Raw genomic sequence first — 6,717 nt, 5'->3', positions numbered from 1 at the left:
GATGCTAATTTTTAGTGTCCTTCCAAATTTAATAACAAGAGGGATCCTCCTCCACTTGTCCACCAACAGTTCTTGTAAAGCATGATTTAGCCAGGTGTGCTAGCAATCACCAACCTCAACATATGTCAGAGGCCGCCAGAATAGGTATAATGATATGGGAATTAATGAATGTTCGTGATGGGGTTTGTCAGAGGGTCTTTGAATGTCCCATCCTTTTATTTCTATTTGAAAACATCCTAGCTTGAGCTACAATATAAACTATCATGGCAATGGTTTATTGAAAGCCTTCCAATTGTCCATCATCGTCCCTTGTTCCAGACATACACCCTTGTTTGCTAATGAGTCCACCACCATGTTGAGATGCCTTTTAACATGGAAGGGATCAATGCTTTCGAATTTTATGAGTTGAAGTCTTATTCTATGAAGAACAAGAGCTTGAATGAGATCAAAGGTTTCTTTGAGCTTACACACCTTTTGGATTACAACCATTGAGTCTCCAAAGACCAATAAATGTCAAATTTCCCTTGATATTGCTAAGTTTAACCCCTGCCACAATGCTAAAAATTCAGCCTGGTTTTTGGTTGAAATCCCCAACCCCCAAGCGTACTGAATCTCCCTTTCTTCATCGAGGCAAAAAACTATCCCTCTTGCTCCTACCTCCCTATGATTTTAAGTAATTATTACATTCCTCATAATTATTATTTATATAAAGTTTCAATGTGTTTGTGAGGCATCACCACTCATATTTTTTATCATGTTTGTGTGTGTAGAATGTAAAAAGTCATGTGCAAGAGTTGTTGAGGTCTAAATATATAGGTCACACAGAGGCACAGACATAAGTTGCTAAAATTTTCATATACATGCTAGAACTTGGTGTGTGCACTTGGAACTTTATGAACAAATGTTTTAGATATTTATATTATAGATATTTTATGGTTGCGAAAGGACATTGCATCCACATTTAATGGGGGGGGATTTGCTCCTTGATTGTTAGTGGTGATGTGAGACAATCATGGGTGTTACCTTATTGACTCTTTTAAGTTGTTATCTCAGATTGATGCGTCGACGCACCATTCCATGAGATATTAAAAAGGTTCACATGTGGCCACTTATATTTGCATTTAAATTAATAAGAGTTTTGGATATTTTCTATTTAATTACTATGTATCCTTTCAAATCTCTACAAATTTGACTTTTTGCACTTTCTTTATCGCTTATGAAATTTTAATTTGGATCGACACTCAAACTCCTATTTACTAAATGAATAAGGATAAAGATCATTTGATAGAGTTTCTAAATCAATTTGATGTACAAGAAGGATAACATCCATCTCTATCAATGAATGAGGGGAGAGTACACAAAACTACAATGTTCCATGAAAACTACATAATATAAAATTTAGATTAAAAGAATATTATAATTTTAAAATACTTGTTATATTTAGATGTAAAAGTATCTTCCCAATGTGAAAACAAAAATATATTCAATAAAACAAAATAAATATGTAGTATTCAAATACACAATTTCTTTTAACTAAAAAAACACAATTTTTTTTAAAATAGAACATCACAAATGAAGATATCTATTTTACCAAAACCTCAATATACTTATCCTAATCCTAACTATATTTATAGTGATAAATATTATCATAAACATTATCACATGCAAAGTGAAGAATACTATTCATCCTCTCCATATTTTTTTACTTATGAGGTGTAGACCGATTAATTTATACTTACCATGTTAGAGGTTTAAATCTCGTGAGGAAAGAGTGAGGATGTGAGTTTCCTCTAAGAAAATTAAACTATCCCAAAAAAGATTCTTTAACTTCAGAAAATTCTTATAATAGCATCCCTTTGATGCACATGTGAGTTTCCTTTAAGAAAATTAAACTATCCCAAAAAAAAGTTTTTTAGCTTCAGAACATTGATGCACATAATTGGATATAAAATACATAGATATACACATCAATCATGGTGATAGCCTCCCATCCAAATAACACTAACCTAATTAACAAAAAAAACCTGAAATCCCTTTTAGTTCCACTCATCATTTATTTATTAAAAAAAATAGGTACTGGACGATAAATTCCGCCGGGTTTGCCCCTAGAAATGTCAAAAATAAAAATCTATGAGCGCATGGGCCCCGTATCCGAGACATGAATATTCTAAGAAATGACATTTGAGGTCGGCAAAGATTGGTCATGATCGGTGGGCTGCCATCGTTCACGTGGCATACGCGTACGTGGCTAAGATGGGGTACCTTCGTGTAACGGACAACTCCAACTTTCCGTCTGTTGCACGCCATCTCACTATTTAAACCCTTCTTGTGCCCTTTTTCAAAGCATTCATCACATCCTTTAATCGCGGTACATTACACCGCAGGGGCAGACTTCTTGTTCCTGAGATATCTTGTTAACTCGCGTTCTAAACCTCAAGAAAGCTTACAATTCAGCTATGTCGTCTCAGTCGGATTTCCAGGTTTTGTACATCTTAGCAATTTCTTGTTGCACATATTTTGCATACATTTTTTCAATTGAATACAGAGCCATGCAGGTACCATTGTTGCGATAGCTGACGGATCTTTTGGCTGTGCAGGATGACGGGGAGCAAGGGCTCAGATACCTTGGTTTTTTCCAGGATGCTGCTCAGAAGGCCACGGCTCGTCTTTCTAATATCTACGGGTATGCCAGAGAAAATTCAGGCCTTCTAAAACAGGGGTTTATGCCTTGGAGGGAACTGTTAAGTTTTTTGTCATGCCCGTCTACCAGGTGGTCGAGGGAAAGCCTTTGGAGATTCTGCAATTCGCAGATAAAAAGGTATGCCGACCGCCTTTGACTTTCAAACATGAAACCCCAATCAGTTTGCTCTTGATTTTACTCTGGCTCATTAAATTCGTTTCGGTCGCAATCTTAATTCAGAAGAGGACATATCTACAGTAATATGTGGGTTCTGTGACATTTAATTACCGAAAAATATGAATCTAGGTTTTCATTTGGGTTCTTTGTGATTAAATTTACTATAAGAAAAGTAGGGTTTCGTTGGGCTTCATTGTCATTAAATTATCCGGGAAAAGAAAATGATAGGGTTTCTTTTAGGTTCTGACTGAACATTCAATCAGGGCAGTCTGTAATTCTTTTTTTTGTGGTTTTTGGAAGGTGGGTAATGTGATCAATAAGCTTGACAGTTGTGTGCCTCCGGCACTGAAATCACGGTCTAGTGAATTTTACGGGGCGGCAAAAGGGCGCCCGAAGTTACCAGGTCCGTCGTCACTGAATTTCGACAAGTTGGGCCAGTGGAAAAGGTCAAAGAAGTGGGGAAAACTCTGTATGCCAAATCTGAACCCTCCGCCAAGAACTTGTATAATAATTACGAGCCTGTTGTAGAGAAATGGTGCTTGTTGGCTTGGTACACGGTTCGTCGGTTTCCTTTTGTTCCCCAGGTTGTAGAGGCGCTTATTCCACCAAGTTTTTACTGTGTTGAGAAGTATAATTATGGGGTTCAGTATTTGTCTGATGGGGAGTACCGAGTGGCGGCCTGCCTCCCCATTGTGCCTGTCGAGAAGATTAAAAGCACAATCTACAGGGAATTGGGAAAGAAGGAAGACAAGCAAATCGAAATTGCTCAAGAAAGTGAAGTTAAGGTAGATAGTTCGGATTCTGACTGATAAGTTCTGTTGTGTTTGTCATCGCTTACGACCGTCAATCTAAGCTTTTGGGGCATGGATTTGGAACCGAAGATGAAGATGGCCCTAATGTGTTGCGTGGCTTGGCTTGGTTGTCTTCCGACCGACTTTTACTTCTGTTGGTATAAACCGTTAGTCTGCGATGTTGGTTTTGGTAGTCTGTAACTTTCTGTTATCCACTGTCTAGTGATTGATGTGTGAACTAGTGCAATGGGGATACTTCAATATGATAAGCTGCAGGCTTGATAAAAAAATTTCGTATACTGAGATAGAGGAATACTGTCTGTTTGCTCAATACACAATTTGTATATTGATATGAATAGTTTATTTGTGATATGTAAATTGCCTATATGAATAGTTTATTTGTAACCAAGTTTATCTGTGATTATTCTTGCATGAAATATTTTCACTCATTAGTGACATGTTTAAATAATTTCGGATGCATTAATAGTCCAGTTACATTGCCTTTTTTCTTCTTCAGGAAATTTATGAAAAAGCTGAAAAGCAACGATAAGTAATGGATTATAAACCCTGTATTAGTACTAAACAGTAAATTATATAGATAAGTAATGGATTATAAACCCTGTATTAGTACTAAACAGTAAATTATATAGCTATAATTACTATCTAGAAGAGTTAGATAATAAAAATAAAAAAGATGCATCATACTAGATGGATTCAGGAAATGTCACTATCAATGAATCATCAGGAAATATCAATGAATCGAATCATCAGGAAATGTCACTATCAATGAATCATAAAAAAGCTGATTCACAGAAAAGGAAAATGTCATTATCAATGAATATTATGGTATCAATGAATCATCATGGTACAAAATAGTCTAAACTTACCAAAATAGTCTAAACTCGAATCATCATGTGGTATCAATGAATCATCATGACTACAAAATAGTCTAAACTCTTCTTTGGTTTAGAAGTCTCATCACCAACCAAGAAGAGGCATCATTCTAGAAACATCAATGAATCATCATGGTACAAAAGAGTTCAAACTTTTCCTTGGTTTAGAAGTCTCATCACCAACCAAGATATATGAGGTATCACAAGTCTATCAAGTGAGAAAGCAAGGAAATATTATTAAAATTTTTCCAGGTTTTTGCCTTAACGACCATCTATTCTACACTTGGGCTATTCTATGACACCTGACACCACCATCTATCCTATGACCGTCTATGTATAGACACTTGGGCTATTCTATGACATTGACACTTGGGGTTGAATTAGTTTTGTGTTTTTTATTAATGTATAATTCAATGTAATATTAATAATAAAAATATTAATAATAATTTATAATTAATAATTAATTCTAAAATTAGATGTTAAATAAAATAATATAGTTTTGTGTTTTTTATTAATTTATAATTCAATGTAATATTAATAATAAAAATATTAATAATAATTAATAATTAATAATTAATTCTAAAATTAGATGTTAAATAAAATAATAAATATAATGTAATATTAATAATAATTTATAATTAATAATTAATTCTAAAATTAGATGTTAAATAAAATAATAAATATAATATACATAGGAAATGGAAATGGATGTTAAATAAAATAATAAATATAATATACATAGGAAATGGAAATGGATTTGTAGGCCTTTATTTCACTAAATGACAATTGGATTTTGATTCAACTGGATTTTGATTTGTTCAATAAGTGTTTCTTGAAGAAAGTGAAAACTGGAGTTTCTATAGAAGATTGATTTTGGTGGAACTAGAAAAGTTAGAAAAGTTTGTTTTTACTTATATAGGAGGAAAATATGTGTCCACAAGACATCTCAAGGCAATAATAATGTGTATGTGTTTCTCTCTTCTTCAAAGAGAGACATCTAAAGCATTTAGGAATGATCATAATAATGTGCTTCTTTCTTCTTCAAAGAGAGGCCTCTCTTAAGGATGACAATAATAATGTGTTTCTCTCTTCCTAAGAGAGACCTCTTTTAGGGATTTTTGAAAACTTTTTTTCGAAGAAACTTTTCATTGATTTCATTGGTAAAGGAGGTAAAAGCTCAGTGAGAGGAGCATCCCTTGGGTCAATTGCAAATGATTAATTACACATTCACCTTTCTTGAATAAGGAAATTTCTCCTCTTACCCGTACTTTTGAATCTTCTAAACACATGCTTTTGAGGCCATGAGAGGTATGTTTGTAAACCATTGAATCTTCCCTAGCCTTTTGAGGATTATTATTCTCCATCTCCTTCCTCATCCCTTTGGAAAGATTGTAAGGGGCTCAATTTGTTGATTCCTCTCATTAGAAGATATTGATTAAAAGTGGAAGACAAGAAAACTCCAAAGATAAAAGTGGAAGACAATTATCTATGATTGGGGCCTTAATAGTAAATGCCCCAAGGGATGTTTCCATATGATTTTATTAACCTTTAACTATAGATTACTAACTAATTCTTGAAAGAAATTGGATATAAACGAGTTGATTATTGTTCATAATCCTACTTTCATCTTACAAGAATTGATGATAGATGGGAGAAGGTAGATTGGGATCATGGGAAATAAATTGCTTATTTGAATATTTATGATTCCTACTTTAAGAGGAAGATAAAAGCTTTTTCAACAATGCATGGCTTCTAAAAGGTTGGGTGATGGTCAAAGAATCCTTGAATCTCTTGGTGCATATAAGATTTTGGGGGATTTCCCTCTTGGTGCATATAAGATTGGGGGCCAAAAAGTAAGTTGATGGTTTATTAGATTTCTTCATAAACAATTTTGAAAGGGTAGGATTGCTGGGTATAGAACCTACAAAACTCAACCTAAATTGGACAAATAGGAGGTCAAAAGAGGTAAGAATATTAAAGAGTTTAGATCACTTGGTTTTTGAGGACCTCCCTTATCTTTAATGCTCATAAATGTGGCACTTGGAAATAGGCCACAAGTAGCAAACTTGATGAATAATTTCAAGGCATGCCCATGCAACAATATTTAGATTATACCTCATATTACAATCCTTGAAGTATGCCTTTGCATTTAGTGAATGACTTCTTCAAATAGACT

General features: G+C 34.1%; 1 pseudogene across 1 annotated transcript; it reads left to right on the top strand.

Annotated features, from left to right (window-relative positions):
* Positions 1 to 2,357: 2,357 nt before the first annotated feature.
* On the top strand, positions 2,358 to 4,069 carry LOC149232090 (REF/SRPP-like protein At3g05500; annotated as a pseudogene). The gene is made up of 3 exons (XR_016248119.1): positions 2,358 to 2,480; positions 2,598 to 2,818; positions 3,158 to 4,069. The product of XR_016248119.1 is annotated as an REF/SRPP-like protein At3g05500 (transcript).
* The last annotated feature ends 2,648 nt before the right edge of the window (positions 4,070 to 6,717 follow it).

Source organism: Pinus tabuliformis, chromosome J (genome assembly GCF_031772625.1).
Source record: "Pinus tabuliformis cultivar Carrire ecotype Pingquan chromosome J, CPIR1, whole genome shotgun sequence".
Lineage (NCBI taxonomy): Eukaryota > Viridiplantae > Streptophyta > Pinopsida > Pinales > Pinaceae > Pinus > Pinus tabuliformis.
Note: the sequence above shows the minus strand (reverse complement) of the source record. Positions and strands in the feature narration are given on the sequence as shown.